Genomic DNA, 22,281 nt, shown 5'->3' with positions numbered 1-22,281 from the left:
GTTCTGAATGTTTATCATGGAGGTACAAGGATGGAGGGTGTGATTTATTTTTCCTTTTAGCTTTTAACAACAACAAAACATCTTTCGTGCCTGTTTCATTTGTAGTGAATCTTGTTTTCTTCTTTGTGGGCATTTTAAAAGAGAAACATATACTGGATGTTGGTCTATTCTTGGCCTTTAAGGTGCTACTGGACTCAAGGCTAGCTGTACTTCGGCAGGCTAACACAACTCTGAAGCTATATTTGGATGTACCGTCTTTGCTTAATGTAGCTTCTTAGTTGGGGGAATAAATCTGGCTAGAAAGAGGTATAACAGCATAACACGCTGCTTCCCGCAATATTATGTAGGGTCTGTTTGCTCTCCTAGACTGTTCCTGCACTAAAGGGTCAATTTTTTTCATCCATTTCTGCATTGAAATCCGCTTCTTAAGCTGGAGACCTGAATTGCTCCATCACGGACCCAACAACAAAGGAATCCCCAGAAAACCTGATTTCATCCTTGCAATCAGGATCTAATGGGGTCTAGTCCAGGACTGTTTAGTGCAGAAATATGTGCACTTGCCATTTTGAGTCATCTGGGCATGCCTTTTTCCTCATTGCCATAATGTCTCCCTCCTCCCTTCTTCTTCCTCCATTCCAAAAAATCTGCCTTAAAAAAAAAGAGGGGGTGATTGTGTTACAATGCTGTTTTTAAGCTTTAAAAAAGTAGTCTTGTACAGCAGGCTTATGTCATACACCGGGATTTTTTAGAAAAATACATTCAGGACACTTTGTGGGGAGGGGGAGGCAATCAAAGGCATAGAATGGTGGGATTAAATGATGCAATGAAAACAAATGTGCAAGCAGGCACCATTTTGCAAAAACATAGTCTTTGAAAAGGGGAAGGGAGCAAAGCATGATGGGAATCTGCCTCCGTCAGACTCAGCACAGAAAGCATATAACAAATTTCAGCCTGGGAATTGAGGGGAGGAAAGCCCAAATGTGGAAATGCTAGAGTTGACGCAGAGTGACCAAAGGAAATTCAAAGCAAGGCTAAAACAAGGTATGTCTCCTAAGGTGGAAATGGTCCTATTGTGTGTCCTTGTATCAAAGCCTTCTCTGTCCCTATGAGTTCTTTCTGAAACCAAAGCCCCAGTACAGTGAACAGTTCCTTTCAAGATCATCCATCAGCATCCTCATTGCAGTCATGCTGATTCATTGGGCTGGGGAGGGGGGGAGGCTGCTGGAAGCATCTGTTTGACTTTACAGCATGTTCTAAAATGCCTAAGAACCGGATGGCTTGAAGTCCTTTGCTTATCGGCATTAATCAAGCGTAAAAGCAAGTGACAAGCAGATTTTGCTGATTTAATGAATAATTCCAGCTCATTTGGCCCATCTAATTCACATGATTACAATGGAATTGGAACTGACTGCTGACTGTCCCTGCTTATCTTTGTCAATGGCCATTCCCAAACTGCCTTTGTATTCCATTTCAGTAACTGGTTGCTAATGGAATTTTTTCTGTCATTTCAGACAGACCCGTTTTAGTAACCAGCTGCTAGCAGAATATATTTACCTGTTCATACAAACCAGCTTGCATCAGGTTAGCAAAGTATGGTTGAGCTGCTTTTGAGGGAATATGCTTTCTTTTTTCTAGCCCTTCTTTGTGCTCCTGAATTGCTGTGGAGTGCTGTTTAAAATATCCATAGTGCTTCCTACAATGCCATTTTCCCCCCTGCTCCTTTTCATTGTGCAACCTTCCGTTGACTTTTTAAAAATGTTCTAAGTTGGATGCTATAGCGCTAACCCGATATAGCACTTCAGTACTATAGTGGTGGCACCACTGAGATGCCTTGACTCCATTGAGTCTTGAAGAGCTGGAATTTTTCACTACCCAAAATAATCACAGCTTACAACCTATTTCAATCTATTTTTCTTCATAAAATTCTTGGTACCCCGAATTGTGTCCCCTATACTGTTCTATATCTGGAAATGAATCAAAGACTATTGGAAATGAAAGCATGGTTCATTACTTTTAAGTTTGGGCTTTGTGTCCACTTTAGAAGAAAAAGAAGAGTTGGTTCTCATATGCCGCTTTTCCCTACCCAAAGGAGGCTCAAAGTGGCTTACAGTCACTTTCCCGTTCCTCTCCCCACACCCTGTGGGGTGGGTGAGGCTGAGAGAGCCCTGATATTACTGCTTGGTCAGAACAGTTTTATCAGTGCCGTGGTGAGCCCAAGGTCACCCAGCTGGTTGCATGTGGGGGAACGCAGAATCGAACCTGGCATGCCAGATTAGAAGTCCGCACTCCTAACCACTACACCAAACTGGCTCTCTTAGATCTGATTCTAACAGTTTTGTTCATTAATGCTCACAGCACATTCTACATTTGAGTAGCCAAGATACTTTGATCAAAATACTAGATCTATGAGCATCTCCTTAGATTCTTTATTTATAGTAACTGAATCTTAAGTATATGTCTAAAGTGTATGCTATTGGACATGGCATTACAAAATCTTAGTGAGACAGCCAGAGGATCATGTTCTCCTTTGAATTTGGGACTTTTGCCAAGCTATGGATCCATTGTGTCATATTTTTACCACCTAACAGACCCTGAACTGTGGCAAGCATTTATGCTAGCAAGATTTAATGGTCTCCCCTCTGCTGGGAGATTCACAAAAAGACCGTACTGTAAAAGAATATGAGCTGCATTGAAACTGTCCAACATGTGTTTTTCTATTGTCCGCTCCACGCCATTATTTGTGGGCAGTTCATCAACCCACTTTTTCCAAAATGACAAGGACTTGATGAGACTCAGACCATTTCCGCACAGAGCCAAACAGTGTGCCACCTCCTGCTTGCCACCACGCAATAGTAAATCATGTGTTTGCATGCTTCCTGATGGGAGACCCCTCCTGCATTGTCCTGCCATCTCATCATGGCTTTTCTCTTCCCAACAAGGAGGCAGAGAAGCAGGAAATGTGGACAACCTGCAGGTTCTGCCCCCCACCCACCCCACCCCGCCCCGCCCACTCTCAATCATTGCAAGCCACCAGTCCTTTCACAGCGATTGTTTTGGGGACTCAAACTTCCATACCCCCCCTTGTCCTGAAATAATTATTTTTTTTATAAATGCACACTTCCATTTAGCCACAGGGACGCGCTATAACAGTAAAACAGGTTTTTTTTAATTACACTTCCACGTTGCTATAGGATCATGACACAATAATAAAACATCTCCTTGGATCTCTTTTTGGAATTCTTTGTATAATGCTGGTCTCTCTTTATTTTCAGGTAGACTTCTGATAGGCCAGCCACAGTAATTGGACCCCGATGTGTGTTTGCAATAAAGATTTAAAATAAAATGGAAGGAAATTCACTTAATTAAATCCCCATCCCTGTATCACTTTATTGGAAATCAGGCCAACAACCAATAACATCAGTTTAGAATAGCAATGTGAAAATCTTCCATATCTCTATATACTGGTCAGTGCAGGTAATCAAATTCAGGAGTGCTCAATACCTAGTAGATTCTTTCATATCCCGCCTCTATGTCCATGTCACTTACCAAGCACCTTTTGCCCTTGTCATTGCTAAGCATGCAGCCATTGTCTACAAGAGCAGACCTTTCAATTCTGTTGTTTATCAAAATGACCCCTTTGTCATTTTCTGTCACCTTCTACAGAAGGCTTCATGGATCTACAATAGCCAAGCCACCTAGTGTGCATTGCTGGGAATTCTATCCTAATGAACTAGGTTGAGAAAAGAACAAGCTACAGGCATGTTGACTTGGTTAGAAATAGCCTTGAGATTGGTCCTGATCAAAGTGGTTATTTCCAGATAGGTAGAAAATGAGTAGTAACCTGCCTTCAAAAGCAATAGAGAGATGCGGGCCTAAGCTTCAGGAATACTGTATGGAATTGTGTTTTTAAAAAACTCATCAAACTTTAAGAATAGAAGAGGAGATTTATAGACTTAATTTATCAACTAAAAGGGAAATTATGGTTACCAATCTTCCTCTGCATCAAAAAGAAATACAATTGGCCCTGAAAAATTAAACACTTAAGACAAAACAGCAAAGACTATGACAGGTGAAAAAGAAAATGGTTTCCAGATACAGTGAGTGCATCTCTTTTTTCTGGATGTATTTTCTCAAGTAATTCTATAAGCTACAGCCTTGGCTTTTGACACTTATCTTGAGTGGTCTCCAATGTTTGTCCATAAAAACAGCTCTCCACAACAAGCATAAATTTGTCTTGACAGAATATACTGCCTACAAGGGCAGAACCAGGTGAAATGGGAATATCATTCATGTGTCTGCTTCACTCACATATAAGGCACTAGAGGAGTGAGGAGGAATTTCTATTTCCACAGAAGGTAAACTGAAAAAGTTTTGAGGAAAGGGGGACAGGAATTTTGTGTCTGCATAAGATTTTCTTCCCAATTTTTCAATGAAAATGTTTTTTCTTCTAGATATTCTTTGAAAATACAAAATTGAAAATACCAGTAAATAACCGCTGCCTGTACCCACTTCTTTAGTCCTTGGACAGTAATTGCCCTCCCCTGTAGCTGAGCCTCTATTGGGAAGGAGCACTGAACCAGGAAGGGCTGATAAGGAGTCAGCTTTCTGCCCGCAATTTCTGATGCCTTCAGAATGTGTTGGGTGGAAACGGAGCTTGCCCCACTGAGTAACTCAGGCATGGAAGAGAAGTAGCAGCAGCAGAAGAGTGAGTAGCCCTGGTGTGGAGGGGGCCACTGTCCCTCTTACCCAGCAGCCCATTTCTCCAGGGGAACTGATCTCTGCAGTTTGATGAAGAGCTGTTATTCTTCTCTCCCTCTCTCCCTCCCTCCTAGCTGTCTTCTCCAGAAGAACTGGTGCCTGGAGATCAATTGTTATCCCTGAAGATCTCCCATGTCCCCACCTATTGCACATGGAGGAGGAGTAGGGGGATCAATCTGGGTTCTTGAGATTAGAGTCTCCTACTGTTTAATCACCTCCAACACACTGGATCCCAAGATCCAGCAGGACATGGGGGAGGGAGAAGTCAGCAACCAGGAAAGCCACAGGGCAGGCATGTTTGCTAGCGCCAGTTGTATTCCTGGCTACAACGGGCTTTGCCCCTAGTGTAATATAAAGATTTCTATGTAAGACAATCCACATCATTATGGAATGATAATTCCTGTGCATAATATAAACAGATACAATATTTCTAAGGATATGTTTATTGTCTAACTGTGACAAACGAGGCCCATTATTATCATGCTCTGATGCATTTGAAAATAATACACTGCTGGAGTTCATCACTTTCAATGTCATAAATTTTATCTCTGTGTCCAAATATGCTGCTTGACAGTATGAGACTATTTCGGTCCAACTTTCTTATGTTTAGTAGGAAATCCATGTTTTCTATTTTGAACTTCTACTTTTTCCCGTTCATTTCAGATGGCAAGGTATAAAATACAGGTGCCAAAGCAAGTATCTTGCAGGATTCTATGGTACCCCTTCTGTCTCTCACTTCCCTCTAATATGAAGTATATTTATAGTTTCATTTGTAGAAAACTGATTCTTCTTCTTAAGTATTAATATAAATTTCATAACTGTACCAAATTGTATAATAAGTATGCTAAATTACAGCTGATGTAAAAAGAACATGTTGTAAGGAGGTCCTCAATCCTTCCCTTTTCAATTCCTGCCTTTACCTACTTGTGACTGTTTCCTCCAGCACTTTTAAGAACATAAGAAGTGCCTTGCTGGATCAGACCAATAGTCTATCTAGCCTAGCACGCTTCCTCACACAATGGCTAACCTGTTCCCTTGGAGGGTCAACCATGGGCTTTCCCCTGATAAAGCCTCCTGACACTAGGATTCAGAGGTTGATGTCTTCTGAACATGGAGGTTCCTTTTAGTTACCTTGGCTACTGGCCACTAATAGACCTAATCTCCAAGAATATAATTAATCCCCTTTTAAAGCTATCTATGTCAGTGGCCATCAATATATCCTCTGGCAGCAAATTCCACATTTTAATTACTCTCTGTGTAAAGAAGTATTTCCTTTTGTATATCCTGAATCTACTGCCCATAAATTTCATTGGATGCCCTCAACTCAAATAAACACATATATAAATAACAAGGTTGTGCCAATAAGGCACCCAGCAGAGAGCCAGTTTGGTGTAGTGGTTAGCTCTCTGTATCCCATGCATAATTTTATAAACCTTTATCATGCCCCCACCCTTAGTCATCTCTTTTCTGACTCTTCAGACTTTCCTTATAGGGGAAGGTGCTCCAACCCCAAATTTTGTTGGCTGACCTCTGTACTTTTCCCCAACTCGGCAATGGCCAATATGAGATATGATGATGATGACCATACACAAAATACAAAGTGAGGCTGTCCTATAGATCCATACAGGGGCATTATAATAGCATCCATTTTTTCAGTCCCTTTCCTAAAAATCTGTAACAGAGTTTGCCTTTTTCACTGCTGCAGCACATTGGGTTGACACTTTCATTGAGCTTTCTACTATGAGCCCAAGATCTTTTTCCCTATCAGTCTCAGCAAGCTCAGATCCCATTTCTTGAAACTGGGATTGTTTTGTGCCATAATATGCATTACTTTAACACTTACCAACACTGATCTTCATATGCCAAATTGTTGCCCGTTCACCCAAATTATGGAGATTTTCTTGGAACTCTTCAATCTGGCTTAGTATTCAACATCCTGCATAATTTTGTGCTATCTACAAACGTGGCCACTCCCTTCCCAGTTCCAATGCCAGAAAGAGACACATGACACTCCCTGATACTGTTACAACATTGGTCTATCAGGATCAGTATTGTCTACTCTGACTGGTGTCTCGCGTCTCAACTAGCTATCTCGCGTCTCAACTAGAGATCTTTCACATGACCTACCAATTGATCCTTTTAATGGAAGACTCTGGAGACCTTTCCATATGAACAGATACTTGGTTATTGTAGTAGGCATGCTGGTCATAGAACAGCACAATTCAAAGCATAGAACAGCACAGTTCTTTATTGCCATTACCATATTGTCTTTTCATTCTGTACTCTTCTGAAAGAAAACAAGAGTTAAGCGCAAATACTTGTGTTTCAGTTCAGTTCAACTCAAATAAACACATATATAAATAACAAGGTTGCACCGATAAGACACCCAGCAGGACCAATTTACACATCTTGTTCTCTCTGTTGGTGTGTTTCAGGTAACGGAACTAGGTCAGATAACAATCATTACTTCTTTTATCTGACACCTTCAGATTTGATTCTAAATAACTTCTGCTGCATGAATTTTATATAGCATTTCCTCAGTGAAAATAATCAGCAAATACCAATTAGCAGGAGTGCATGCTGGTAGGAACCAATCAGTTTCTGTGAGCTTCACAATAATTTTAACAATTGTTTTGATGCTATTAGCACACTGAGTTGGGGAAATAAATAGAATAAATGCATATGTAAATTCTCAGTGGACCGTCAAGACATATTTGATTGATAGTTCCTGACTAGAATTTCTTGTGTCTACTTGGACTAAGATGGCACATTAAGTGCATTAAGCAAGAATTGCAAATGACTTCTGCTGTTTTCATTTACTTTTATTGATTAATTATTATTATTATTACTATTATTAATAATAACAATAGTATTATTATTAGATTTATTGGCTGACTTCCTCTGACAGCAGTCCCAGTGCAGCTAACATTAAAATCCATACACAGAAAATATTTAAAACATTTAGCAAGAACTATTCAAATTTTAAACTCAATAACTTTTTCAAATGCTCCAACACTGGTTCGTTGGGGTCAGAAATATCCTGAATTAGGTTTTATATCCAGATTCAAATGGGAGGAGGGTTACAGGGAGGGGGGATTCTGATGTTAATCTATGTTGCCATTGGTCTTGACCATATGCCTGGTGGAAGCATGCCATTTTACAGGCTCTTCGGAATTATGGCAGCTCCGATAGGACCCAGGTCTCTGCTAGCAACTCATTCCACCAGGCTGGAGTCAGAGCTGAAAAAGGCTCTGGCTCTGACTGAGGTCAATTACATTTCTTTGGGGCTGGAGATGACTAGCAAATTAGCGTCTGCAGAATGCAGTACTCTTCAGGGGTCCTGGACTGTGTACAACACCTTAAACTAGATCCAGAATTCAACTAGTAGCCTGTGCAGCTGCTGGAGCCATGTCAAATATGGGCTCTCCATGGAATCCTTGCAAGGGCCTGGCCACTATTATACACACCGTTTGTACGCAACAGGCTTTATGTGAAATGCATTTTAAAGACTGGAAACTTCTCTGAGTTCAGAATACAGTGCTATTTTTGCCTTTCAGAAGTCTGAACCATTTTGGTGTACAGACTGACTCCTCCTATACACTGAGGTCATCAGATACAACCCTGCTTCATGTTTGCACTATGTACAGCTGGTTGGCACAAACAATGGTGCCTTCTCAGAGGTGCCCTCTATTTTGTGGAACTCCCCAAAGACTCTCAGTTGATCTGCTCAGTTGTAGTCTTTAGGGGGTTAATGATAAACATTCTGGTCCTATGGAACTTGACTGTACCCTAGACCAGGGGTAATCAACCTGTGGTCCTCCAGATGTCCATGGACTACAATTCCCTTGAGCCCCTGCCAGCAAACACTGGCAGGGGCACATGGGAATTGTAGTCCATGGACATCTAGAGGACCATAGGTTGACTACCCCTGCCCTAGACCACTTTGTGACTTTATTGTAGTTTTAATGGGAATTACAGTATGCTTTTAAATGATTATATCTGCTTTTGGTTTTTATCATTAAATTTAACCAGCACAGTGATATGCTTTTCTATTTTTTTAAGGGAGTAATTCTAAGGGCTTTTCATAACCATGCCAGTTAGACATAAGTTTTAAAATACAAAATTAAAGCAAATGTGACACATAACAACAGCCTTAGGCATGCACTAGATAACCTGAAAGCAGAATGAACAGATGCTAGTTGAAAGAGCAGGGGCTGAAAGCTTTATTTCTTTGGCGGGAGGAGAGAGCTTAACTAAACAAAACAGGTTATGTGAGGCTAAGCTGATTGGCAAGTAACTCTGTTATAATAGCAGCCTTATTTTTTCCCCTTTCCTTGAGCATACCGAAATTTCCTGCATCACACTCTCCTTGAAGTATTCCTTTCAAGAGATGATATATTGGTGATCAAAAGCACCCAGCACTTACACCAGGAAGGTGTCAAGATGCAAGATGCCCTTCTTTGCCAGATCTCCATGTGTATACTTGCAATGGACAGGGCTGCCTGCAAAATCATATATCCCATAAATATATTTTGCCACATAAATCTGATTAAGGCGCCGGCAGAGAGAGACAGATGGCAGGTTTGACGTGAGGTGGATATGGCTTAATCTTCATCTGCACTGACATTTCCTAATGCCTTTCTGCAGCTCCAACACCCTGATGATCTCGCACATACATTTGTAGGATTCCAAGGTTCTGACATTTTGAAGACTTCTGAATCTACGCGTATGCTGAGAAGTGCGCTCACCTAGGAAAATGGATTGTTTATATTTTATAGTTAGTTCTTTTTCTTTTTATCCTTGAGCTGGCGATTGGTGGAGCAGGTTGTCCTCTCAGCCATCATGCTGCTGAGGGTGCTGCTGAATTCTTTTGCTTTGGTTATAATATTTTCCACTTTTGACGATTGATGGCAGTACTTGTGGCCTATGGATAGTCAATCGCTGGTTTCTAAGGTCTTCCTCAATCTGTTTAAGGCAGTCTTTGGCACCAGTCTTCGGTGTAAACTGCACGGAGCTTTTATTCCAACCCCAGATCGATTCAGTCCCTGCCCTCTACACAGAATTTGATTTCAGTTTGGATTTGGGGCGATTTTAATTTTCCTTCTGCAGCAAGAAGGATTGATCCGGAGTGACCCTACCTTTATTGTGCCATATCTGAGACTGCTGAAAATCCTGAATAAAGCAAGCTCCGTGGTAGAGAACCTCTGATAGGCTACACCTGGTCATGTGACACGCTAGCCTTAAAGGAGAAGTCCCTAACTTCTCTCAACTTCTGTCGGTCCTGGATTTTTCCTCCCTCCTCTGCCTTTTTTGATCCTCTCCCCCTCCCCTTCAAGAAAAGAAAGAGGCTCCCTGCTTGGCTCTTCTTCCCCCCCCCCTTCAAGAAAAGAAAGAAAGAGGCTCCCCCCCCCCACACACACACACCTTCTGAACTACCCTAACCACGTGCAGAAGACTTTCCTGTTTCAATGGGGAGGGGGGAGGAGAGGAAGACCCGAGTTCAAAGCGATCTGAATTCAACAGGATTGACAATGGAATAAAGAAAGTAAGTGCAGACTCTGCCTTCCATTTAGTTGGTCGTTCTCACCAGAGGAGTTTATGAGGCAGTCTGCTGGTGTTCATTCTGCAGACACGGCCAAACCATTGCAGCCTGCGCTTTTGAATAGGTTCTTTAATTTGCAGCTGGTTGTCACATTTTGTCTGAATTGTTCCATTTCGATTATAGTCATAGACCGTTTACGGATTGGGAACTTCACTGCCCCAGCTCTCATGCACAAATCAGGGGTGGATGAGGTGCCCCAGGGCAAATGCTCCCCTGTGTGGATGCAGGAAGAGTTGGGGCAGCCAGCCACAACTAAAACTCCAGCCTGCAGCCCAGCATCAAACCTCCAGTGCATAAATGGTCATAGAGACACACCCAAAATCTGCAGCAGGCATTGCATTTGGAAGGTCTCTAGTTATAGCTAGGTATTCATGGCATTTGTATGGCATGTATATTTTAGCTTAAATTCTGTTTAGGGATAGCTTATTTATAGTTAGCTTATTTAGCTTCTATAGTTAGCTTCTAGTTAGCTTATTTATAGGTCCAGATAGGGATTTTGTAGCTTTGGTGAGAGGGTTAGGGTTGGGAAAGATATTTTGACATGATTAGGAATCGCTATGGAATGTATAACTATTTTTTGACATTATTGTACCTCTCCGACCGCCGCCTGGGCGCTTCCCACTCCGCCCCCGCCCATCCCTTGCGGGGGCCCCGCACCCTTCTCCCTGCCAGTACTTATGGTTCACTGCTTCATCCACTTTGCCGGCCGTTCCCACCCCTCACGGCCAGTGCCACACACACATAGGCCGCGGGGGCCACGTAGCCTGCACTGCACCGGTGGTGCCAACCACACAGGCGCGGAGTTCCACGTGGTTGTGCCCACTGTCGCACTGCCGCCCACGCAGCCTCCAAGGCCTGGCCACACCGCTGCCCGGGAGCAGAGGCAACGGCCAGCAAAGCACGCGGCCCAGCCCGCTGTGAGTATGGGCAAGGAGAAGGGTGCGCGGGCCCTCAGAGGGGCCAGCCAGGTCCACAGCTATGCTCTGCCCATTTTTAAAAATGGGCTTTATTTCTAGTGCTAATATAAATCCCCATATTTTTACATGTACAATTATGTCAAAATATACATTCCATAGCCTTTCCTAACCATGTCACAACATCCTTCCCAACCATAATGCTCCCACTGAATCTACGAACACCCCATCCAACCACATATGTAAGCTAACCCTAACATGAGAATTTAAATTTGCCAACGATAACACTCCCACTAAACCTACAAACTCCCCAACCGGACCCATAAATAAGCTAGCCTTAACCCTAGCTTGAAAATTTATTCAGGGGACATATTCAGATAGGTGGCCCCTTAGGTATGATAGCCTATGAGTGAGCAAGTGAGAGAGATTTACTTAATGTATTGGGTTTTTTTTTTAAGTTCAGTCTGAGATATCAATGACACATTTTAACTTCTAGGCAATTTTTATTCTTTTGAGATGAGGGTGGTTTTCATCTGTAACAAAAGCTAGGATATCCAAGATAAAAACTACTACAATATAAAAAGGGAGGATCCCATTGGGGGAGGAAGTGTGGCATGCACAAGGTTCCATGCTCAATCCCCAGCATCTCCAGTTGACTCTAGATTTGATAGGATAGCATGTGATAGGAAAGACCTCTCACTTCTCTGTGACTTTGGAGAGTTGCTCCAAGTCTTAGTAGACAAGGTTAGAAGAGTCAGTAGTCTAACTCAGGGTTTCCCAACCATGGTATCAAGGTACCATATGATACTGCAAAGGCCCCTCAATGGTACCATGGTGTGGGGGTTTCAAAACTGTGGCTTGGGAGAGCCCTCCCACCCTCCGAAAGGAAAGGTTTTAATTTTTTTTAATTACCCTTATTTGGCCACTCCTCCTCCCAAAGTGGCCACTGATGACCCTGGAAGGTGTGGAAAGGAGAGGGGCCCTGGCCATTTAAATGTTTGCCACCTAAGGCTCCTCTCACTTCTGGGGTATGTGGCAGGGAGGCATAGCCAGCTGACATCACTTCCTGGCACCTTGAAGCCTGAAAAAAATTTCATGGTCAAAAGGTTGAAAAAGCCTGATTTAACGCTATAAAAGCTAGTTTCCTATGATCATATATAAGGAGATGCAGGGCTGTTTGGGTGCCCTACCCCTGGAGGCTCAAGTTGCCTCTGGTCTTCCCCCACTTATTCACCAGTCATTGGGAAGTCAGGACAACTACTTCTGCCCTCCTAACTCCCCCCAATTTCTGGCCTGTGGAAAAGCAAGACACTTGTGCCTACTCTTTTCATCCCCCAAGAGGTTGATGATACTTTTCAGTTAAATTATCAGATATTTCAGCCTTGTTCTAACTCATGCTTTGAGTTAGAGCCAGCTTGGTGTAGCGGTTAGGAGTGCGACTTCTAATCCGGCATGCTGGGTTGATTCTGCTTTCCCCCACATGCAGCCAGCTGGGTGACTTTGGGCTCGCCAAGGCACTGATAAAACTGTTCTGACCAAGCAGAAATATCAGGGCTCTCTCAGCCTCACCCACCTCACAGGATGTCTGTTATGGGGAGAGGAATGGGAAGGCGACTGTAAGCCGCTTTGAGCCTCCTTAGGGTAGGGGAAAGTGGCATATAAGAACCAACTCTTCTTCTTCTTCTTTGTTTTAGGGACAGGGTATAATCAAGGAGGAATACCATTTTATTCCTGAGGCAGTAGGGTTAATAATGTTTGGCATGCAGGCCACACTTTGGAAGCTTCTGAGTTTCAGCTGAGGAGAAGTGCCTGGGGTCTTTTGAAAAGGCAAACCAGTTTATCTGATCTCACACCTGTATGCCAGCTGGAATCACTTTGAAAGCTTTATTGAGCCACCATCTAGAAAGGGGAAATGGGGGAGGGAGCTTGGAAACTGCTTGGGCTCAGACTCCTCTTTTTGATCTTTCTCATTCCTTGAAGAAGACTCTTTATGCAAAATATTAAGCATGACTTAAAGAAATGAAAGTGGACAAAGGCAGTTTCCATATCTCCTTAGACGTAAGTGACCGGCTTGACACGGACAAAAAGGAGATGAATTAAAATCAAAATTGGAACTGCACTGTAAATCTAGGAAAGAAACACGGCAAATGTTTTTTTAAGCCCACTCTCATCCAAAATAAAGTACCCAATTCCCCAGTTGCCACCTACTTTCTGCACAGAGTTTTGCTACATTCTATAATGTTATACCAACCTAAGTGAGGCTAAATTTACACAGAATGAAGACTATACCACTTCACATTGTAGGAGGAATTATTTGAGTGGTTCCAACTTCACACTTACAAAATAGCCTAGCAGAAAATGGGGAAAGGCTTTCACCTAATATTCTCCACAATGCAGGAGTTTTACTCAGTAGGTAGCTTTTTCCATACTGGAACATTTTAAATAATTGACCTTCTGTTGTGGTACGAAGTGTGATACTGTCCATTCTAAGACCTCGAGAGTCTCCCACCTCATTTCTGTCTCATTCTTAGATGAAGTACTCTCATATGTAAGAAGGATAGCGGAGAATATTTTATTCGCCCAAAATTATCTGTTTTATTTTGCAATCATATAACTAATTCTGAATCTGGCCTTTGTGTGGATGAAAAAAGCCAGTGAATAGGTCCAGGTGCACAGAGGAGACATTCTATTTCTTCCTCTTTTACAAACCTGGAAGAAAGTAATTTTAAAGGAACAGACCAAAATCTTGAACCAGTCTCTTGTGAGATCTAAGCAGCCATTTTGGCAAGGATGGAGCAGTGACCCATTGCCACATGAGCTAGGAGGGTGGGCTGAGACAAAAAGTAGGAGCCACTGTCACTTCCTCATATGAGCTTTATCTTACCTTCCATCTGCTTTCCAGGAGACTGGAGAAACCCTGAACTGGTGCTTGGAGGCCTCTTTTCCGAAGACCCTGAATCTTTCCCCCTACCTTTCCTAGATCTATCTGCCTGCCCAAGTGCAGTTCAGCCATTAGCAGCCTGGAACCTCTCAACTCCCCTCCTTTCCATGGTGTTAGGCTAGTTCTACCAATCATTGTAAGGGGCTTTATGCCCAGTATCACCTTATCAGACTTCCCATAACAGGAATACATCCTAACCTATTTCTTTGTTTGTTATGGCAATCAATACTGAGATGCAGTGATAAAGCCCTGCACTTAATTCATAAGGAGGCCAGAAAAAGGAAAATCCGACACTTTTAAATATATCCATTGCCATGTAAAAGCTTCCTTTTTGTGAAGTTATTTTATTTATTTATTTAAAACCCACAGTTGTTAGTTAGCCGTTATTGTTCAACTAAATCCAATGGAAATAAATCACTTTTGCAAATGGATCAATGCCATGTGTAAGGAGCATTAAACACTTAACACCATGAATAAGAAAGCTTACTAGAACTCAAGGGGAAGAAAGATGATTGTAAAGTAAACAGTGGCAACAGCTTGTAATGCTGCTGGATTCCCTTCAGCCCTGTAATCCTTGATCGATGATATCTGGGAAAGTGCCTTATCACAGCGTCCCTGTATTGACTGCGAAAACCAATTCCAATACAGAGGATACACTCCATTTCTAAATACGGAGAGTCTGATGCAAAGCAATGATCAATTGATTTGACAGGAACATTGTTCAATACACATATCAACAACTGGCATTCTCAGGCTGTCAAAATTTATTTACAAATATTTATCATAAATTCAAGGGTGCTTACAGCTCTCTAGGTTACCACACACCATGATATCACTGGCAGAGAGCAAGTAGCATCTGCCACAATAGAATAAAGACAAACATTTCAGCTAATAACGGAAAGTCCCAAATGGCTTGAGAAAAAGATGCAGATAGTTGGAAATTGTAATTTTCCTTGATTGGACCATTAAGCTACTACGGCTGGTGAGAAGGGAAGCCATTGATGGGATTCACTGATGACACCTCCTATCATCATCCCAACTTCACAAAGTGGGATCATGTTAAGGTCACAACAGGCCAACATATTTTTAAAGGATTAAAGAAAGATGGAACTCTATTAGTGACAGTTATCCACATTCAAAGGCAGTGTTCCTCCCCATACCAGAGGACAATTGACTGCTTCTCCCTCATAATGAAAAGCAGGACCAAACTAGAGATTTGTAATGAAAAAGAAATGTCTCACTAAGTGAAATATCGGATATTTTGATATTCCAGTCCTGCTATCACTGACGTCCACAGAAAACCCAGGATGATTATGAGAGAGATTCCTTGGGATGCTGCTGCACTAAGGGTTGCCAGCTCTGGGTTGGAGATCTGGAATTAAACTGACCTCCAGGTGACAGAAATCAATTCACTTGGAGACCATGGTCACTTTGGAAGGTGGACTCTATGGCATTATCCCTCTTCCCTCTCCAAACCCTACCCCCCAAAAACCCCACCTTCCTCGGTATTTTTCCCAAATCTCCAAGTATTTTCCAACCCAGAGCTGGAAACCCTCTGCACCATTATCCCAAGAAATCTCTTTCACAATCAATACAGTCCTAATTTTGTTATGCTTTATGTTGATATTCTTTCTTCACATAACTAATCCCAATCTTTCTCCTTGGGGGGGGGTTATTTTGTAAAGGACACTCAACTTAGAACATCATCGACAAAGTATGATAGAATTCAAACCAAAGTCTGGGTAAGATCCAAATATACTCCAGATTTGCATTTTATTCGTTATAAATATTTGCTTAAGGATTGTTTTGCTTGTGATCGTTATTAAAATGCACTGCCCTAAAGTATGGATGAATAGAATCACAGAATAATAGAGTTGAAAGGAATCTCCTGGGTAATCTAGTCCAACCTCCTGCACTATTATGCAGGACATCACAACTCTATCGCTCATCCACTGTCACCTGCCACCCCCTTGAACCTTCACAAAATCAGCCTCTCTGTCAGATGACTATCTAGACTCTGTTTAAAAATTTCCAAAGATGGAGAACCCACCACCTCCTGAGGAAGCCTGTTCCACTGAGAAACCGCTCTAATTGTCAGGAACTTCTTCTGGATGTTTAGAAGGAATTTCTTTTGAATCAATTTCATCCCATTGGTTCTGGTCTGTCCCTCTGGGCAAGAGAGAACAACTCTGCTCCATCCTCAATATGGCAACCTTTTAAATACTTAAAAATAGTTATCAGATCCCCTCTCAGTCGTCTCCTCTCTAGGCTAAACAGACCAAGCTCCCCCAACCTTTCCTCATATGGCTTGGTCCCAAAACCCCTCACCATCTTTTTTGCCCTCCTCTGGACATACTCCAGTTTGTCTATAACCCTCTTCAACTGTGGTGCCCAAAACTGAACACAGCACTCCAAGTGAGGCCGAACCATAGCAGAGCAAAATGATACTATCACCTCCCGTGAGCTGGACACAATACTCCGTTTAATACAGCCCAAAATCCCATTTGCCTTTTTAGCCACCGAGTCACACTGTTGACTCATGTTCTACTAAGGCTCTACTAAGTCTACTATGGTCTACTAAGGCTCCTAGATCCTTTTCACACATACTACTGCCAAGACAAGTCTAACCCATCCTATATTGGTATCTATGGTTTTTTTCTACCTAAATGCAGAACTTTAAATTTGTCCCTATTGAATTTCATTTTATTCAGTTTAGCCCACTTCTCGAGTTTATCAAGATCATCCTGTATTCTGATTCTGTCTTCTGTTGTGTTTGCTACCCCTCCCAGTTTAGTATCGCCTGCAAATTTAATAAGTACTCCCTGTAATAGAATAGAATATGTCCATGTTGTTAATAAGAATCCAAGGTCATAGTCCAAAGTTGGACACGGTTACTGATTTGGCTCGCTGAATTCTATGGTCTTTTCTTCTTATTGAAATTTGCACACTTGTCAACGACGCCCAGCAAACATAGCAGAACTGCTGGGATCATGTGATTTTTCTTGATCACCGTTACAAGGCAGAGAAGATGGAGCAAGTCACACCAATTACTCTTCCTGACTTTAAAGTATCCAAATTTATGAGCAGCTGTCAGATACTATGGTTTAATTTTTCCTACTGAAAAGGGATAAACTACTCTACTTTTATATATGCAATGCACATCAATCACATGTCTATCTCCAGAAACCTATACTAGTCCATATTTTAATTTCAAATGTTGCCTCCACAACCAAGCAAACACAATTTGCTTTGTCTATATTTTTAATATATAGTGCACTCCACCCACCAGTTGGAATGCTGAACCCTTTACATACTAATAATGTAATAAAATATACCAGAGTTTATGGATAGTTGCTAGGCTACCATTTCGTATGCATCACTTTGTAAAGAAAAGTTGTTTGAAACCCATTTTCAAAAGTGTCTAAGGGTAAAGGAAAAGATACACTATTTCATTTATTTAGGTGTAAATTACATAGCCTGCCTCTCTGCTGAAAAGACGTGCAAAGTGCCTTATATTAAGGCTAAACATGTTATTAAAACAATTAAAACAATAATTAAAACAAGAGTAAATAAAATTCCTAGTAGCCTTAACACAATATACAGTACACTGATTTGAGTCAATTGAATATGCTGTTGTTGTTAGGTGCGAAGTCATGTCTGACCCATCGCAACCCCATGGACAATGATCCTCCAGGCCTTCCTGTCCTCTACCATTCCCCGGAATCCATTTAAGTTTGCACCTACTGCTTCAGTGACTCCATCCAGCCACCTCATTCTCTGTCGTCCCCTTCTTCTTTTGCCCTCGATCGCTCCCAGCATTAGGCTCTTCTCCAGGGAGTCCTTCCTTCTCATGAGGTGGCCAAAGTATTTGAGTTTCATCTTCAGGATCTGGCCTTCTAAAGAGCAGTCAGGGCTGATCTCCTCTAGGACTGACCGGTTTGTTCGCCTTGCAGTCCAAAGGACTCGCAAGAGTCTTCTCCAGAACCAGCGTTCAAAAGCCTCAATTCTTTGATGCTTGGCCTTCCTAATAGTCCAACTTTCACAGCCCTACGTTGCAACTGGGAAGACCATAGCCTTGATTAGACTCACTTTTGTTGGCAGGGCGATGTCTCTGCTTTTTATTAGGATGCTGTCTAGATTTGCCATAGTTTTCCTCCCCAGGAGCAAGCATCTTTTAATTTATTTGTTGCAGTGATCTTGGAGCCCAGGAAAATAAAATATGTCACTACTTCCATTTCTTTCCCATCTATTTGCCAGGAATTGAGAGGGCCAGATGCCATATATCTGAGTTCAAATCTCTGTCGGTCATGAAACTTACTAGTTGACTTTGGGTCATTCATTCCCTCACTTGTAAACTACCTAACAGGACTGTTGTGAGGATAAAATGGATAAGATGCAACATCTGTGTGCCACTTGAGTTTCTCATAGGAAAGATGGGATGAAAATGGATAAATTAAATAAGAATGGGTGGGAAGAGAGGGGGAATGATCAAAAGCTTTAACTGCCTGAGGATAGCATAGATGGTGTCAGAAAAAGCTCTATCTGGTTTCAGAGCCAGTGTGGTATCATATGGTTAGATTAGGATCTGGGAGAGTCAAATCTGAATCCCCACTCTGCTATGGAAAACCACTGTGGGCCAGTCACATTACTCATAGTCTAACCTATCTCACATAGTTCTTCTCTTTAAATATCCCTGTAAGACACTTTGAGGTGAAAGGTTGGGTATAAAGAATGTAAATAAACAGGACAGACATCTCACCCTGCTTCAGTAGAGAACAAGGAGAAGGACTTCTGATTATGATCTCAGTTTCCAAAGAGGGTCACGTGCACCAAGGAAGTCCTTGAGGGCTTTTGATTCCAAACCATTTAAGAATGGCAACAAACTGGACACCAATGTAGATATTTAAGCACTGGTGCGACACATTCAATTTGGCATGACCCAGTTAAATGCTTGGTTGATGTGTATCGTGAACCACCTGAAATTTGTAAAGATTTTTCAAAGGAAGTCCTAAGAATGGTCACATCACTGTAACCTAGTCAGGACTGAAGAACCAGATTTCTGTAGCAATACCATCTTTCCTTAGGAGGGATTTGAGTTGGTAGAAGGACCTCTGAAATATGGCTGCTAGTTGTCCATTGATAATACAGGGAAACTCGAGGGAAATCAGCTGGGACTCTATGAAAAGCTTCTAGCAAATGTAAAGGTGAAAAGGAATGAATGCATGTGGATATATGGAAACAGGAGATGCCATGCAGCAGAATCTTGGTCTCCATCTTACTTCAAATGTGAGATTGTATCCAGCAGAGTCAAATTGCAGGTGCAAATCTGGAATGTTTCCAATTTCTAAACCCTTAAAGGCCCTAAGTGTTAGCAGTCCTGTATGAACCTCTTGAATTAAACACAACTATTTTAGTGAGCTTGTCTTAAGTAGAGTGCATGTTGCTAAACTCTTTAACCTCAATCCATTTAAATCTTTTTCTTGCTATACTTTTTGAGCTGGTCTGGTCATTTTAAACAAGTACTTTAGCTATGGTACTGTATATGGAAGCTGGGTTCATTGCAAGATCCTGACCCTGGTTTATGAAAACAGGCCTTCCACTCCTGATGAACATTCTCCACCCAATTTTTATTGGAGTGTAGCATGCAAAACCCTGAGTCATGATGTTGCATAGGATTATGTACTGTCATCCCAGGTTTAAATTCTCCCTTAACCACAAACGAACTCGGTGGCCGCAGGCAAGACAGTGTTTGCTCAGCCTCATCCCCATCAACAACACAGGACTCCTTACAAGACAGCAGTGAGCATTACTGCAGTAATGATTGGGAGTTCCTTGAAATGCCTGAAGTTGAATTTTTATAGCATAGCCAGGAGTCGGGACCCTGGTTTAAATAGAGTTAAAGTTTCCCCACTGTGGGTAAATCCAGATTCAAACTGCAATATTAATCTTTAGCCAGGGATTTCCTAATTTGCTGTGCCATTGCTTACAGTAGGAGCTCCTAAGAGTGCTCAAAAGAGGGAGAGTTTATATTCCCAGTAAGTGGGGAGGTTAGGAGCATCTCAGTTTGCCCCTGGGTTTTTTTTCAGTAGTAGCCACAATCCTTTGGAATGAGCTGCTTAGAGAAGCACAGACAGCATTGTATCTGGCAATCTGGCAAAAAAATGTAAGGCTGAATTATTTAAAAGTGCCTTTGAAAAACTGACCTAATGCTGTGCTGATTGTTTGAATCTATTGCTGTTGATATGGTAGTATCTATATATATAGAAACTATCTTGACTGTATGGCAGAAAAGCAGTGTATAAATATTTCAAATAAATAGATTTAGAACCTCCACTTCAAGGAGAATAGGGAAGTCTTTTTAAACTACTTTGTTGTCGAGATCTACCTAAGTGGCTGAGTTATGATTCTGCCACTTTCCAATTGCTAACTATGACTCCATACCTCTCTGCGAATGAATGCATTCCCTTAGTAGTTTGGCTGGAAAGTATGAAAGTATTAATACAGTTTTAGAATTCCTACAGATCAGGACACAAAGGTTCATGTAAGCAAGAGGTTAGCATTACCATTCAAGAAACACATGAGAGAGAGCATGACAAGAAATAAACCACCGTTGTTTCTAAACTCACAATATACTTACCCAAAATGATGTTGGCAGTTAGTAACAAGAGATTCTTAGCAAGAAGCAGCAGTTCCTGAGGTTACAAATCAAAGTCCCTTTTTTGCCTTGGGCAAAAGATGCACCATGGATTGCAATAAACATAGCTGATATTAACTCCAAGCTCTCGTGAAAGTAAAGTGATATTCAAAATCTTACAACAGAGACATACATGGAACAAGAAATATCACGTGTTCAATCTGGATTCAGAAAAGGAAGAAGCACTAGAGGCTATATTGCAAATTTGCACTGGTTAGGCCCATTATGCACGGCCGCCGAAACGGCGATTTCGGGTCACGTGGAAAACACGGAGGGGAAGACGCGACGCATACCAGTTATGCACGGGGCGGGGCGCAACGGCGGCAAAACCCAGAGTAACCGATTATGCACGCGCCGATCCGGGCGCCGCTTCTGGTTGCGCCCCGCTCACCCGGAAGCTGCGCTTTCTTCCGCGTTTCACTGACACGGCTTTTTCGGCGGCATGCACCGAAGCTGCAGCCGGTTGCAGCCGGCTCCGTGCGTTATCCGTGATTTTAGTCGCCGCCATTCCACCCCGAATGTGCGCTAAAACCCTCGTGCATAATGGGTCTTACTGAAGCATACAAGAACATTTTGGAAGAAAATCAGCTTGTGACTCTTGGACTGTCTGGACCAAGAAAAGTTACGGTTGGCTTTAAATTAAATTGAAAGTGGAGTGAAACTTGATGGAAAAACATTACTGGTCTGAGATATGTAGATGACATTACCTTAGTATGGATGAAAATAGTGAAGAAACAACTACTAATAAACGTTAAAGCAGAAAGTGCCAAAGCAGGACTATAGCTGAACATCAAGAAGACAAAACCAATGACTCCTGAGGAGTTTCATAATATGAAGGCTGACAGAAAAGAAATAAGATTTCCTATTCCTTGGTTCCATCATGAGCAAAAAGGGAGACTGCAATCAAGAAATCAGTTTCTTTCTGACTAGAACTGGGAATGGAAGCCTGAAAGAGATTGAAAATATTCTTAAGTGTAAGGATTTGTTACCGGTGACTAGGATTAAGATAATTCCTACCATAGTATTCTCCATTAACCATGTATGGGAGTGACAGTTGGACAATGAAAAAGCTGACAGAAAGGAAATTAGTTCATTTGAAATGTGGTGTTGGAGATTCATTGATCCCGTGGGCTGCCAAAAATACAAGTAAATGGGTTCTAGATCAAATCAAATGTGACTGCTCCTTAGAACCCGAAATGAGACCATTGTTCTTTGTCCACATTATGAGAAGACGGGAGTCCCTGGAAAATGCTAGGTAATAATGCTAGGAAAAGTTGAATGCAGCAGGAAACATTAGATGGCTTGGCTCAATCAAGGACAGCATGGCCCTCAGTTTGCAAGACATGAGCAAAGCCATTAACAAAAGGACATT

Source organism: Paroedura picta, chromosome 4 (assembly GCF_049243985.1).
Source record: "Paroedura picta isolate Pp20150507F chromosome 4, Ppicta_v3.0, whole genome shotgun sequence".
Taxonomy (NCBI): Eukaryota; Metazoa; Chordata; class Lepidosauria; order Squamata; family Gekkonidae; genus Paroedura; species Paroedura picta.
The sequence above is the reverse complement of the archived record's forward strand: the minus strand, read 5'-3'. Positions refer to the sequence as shown.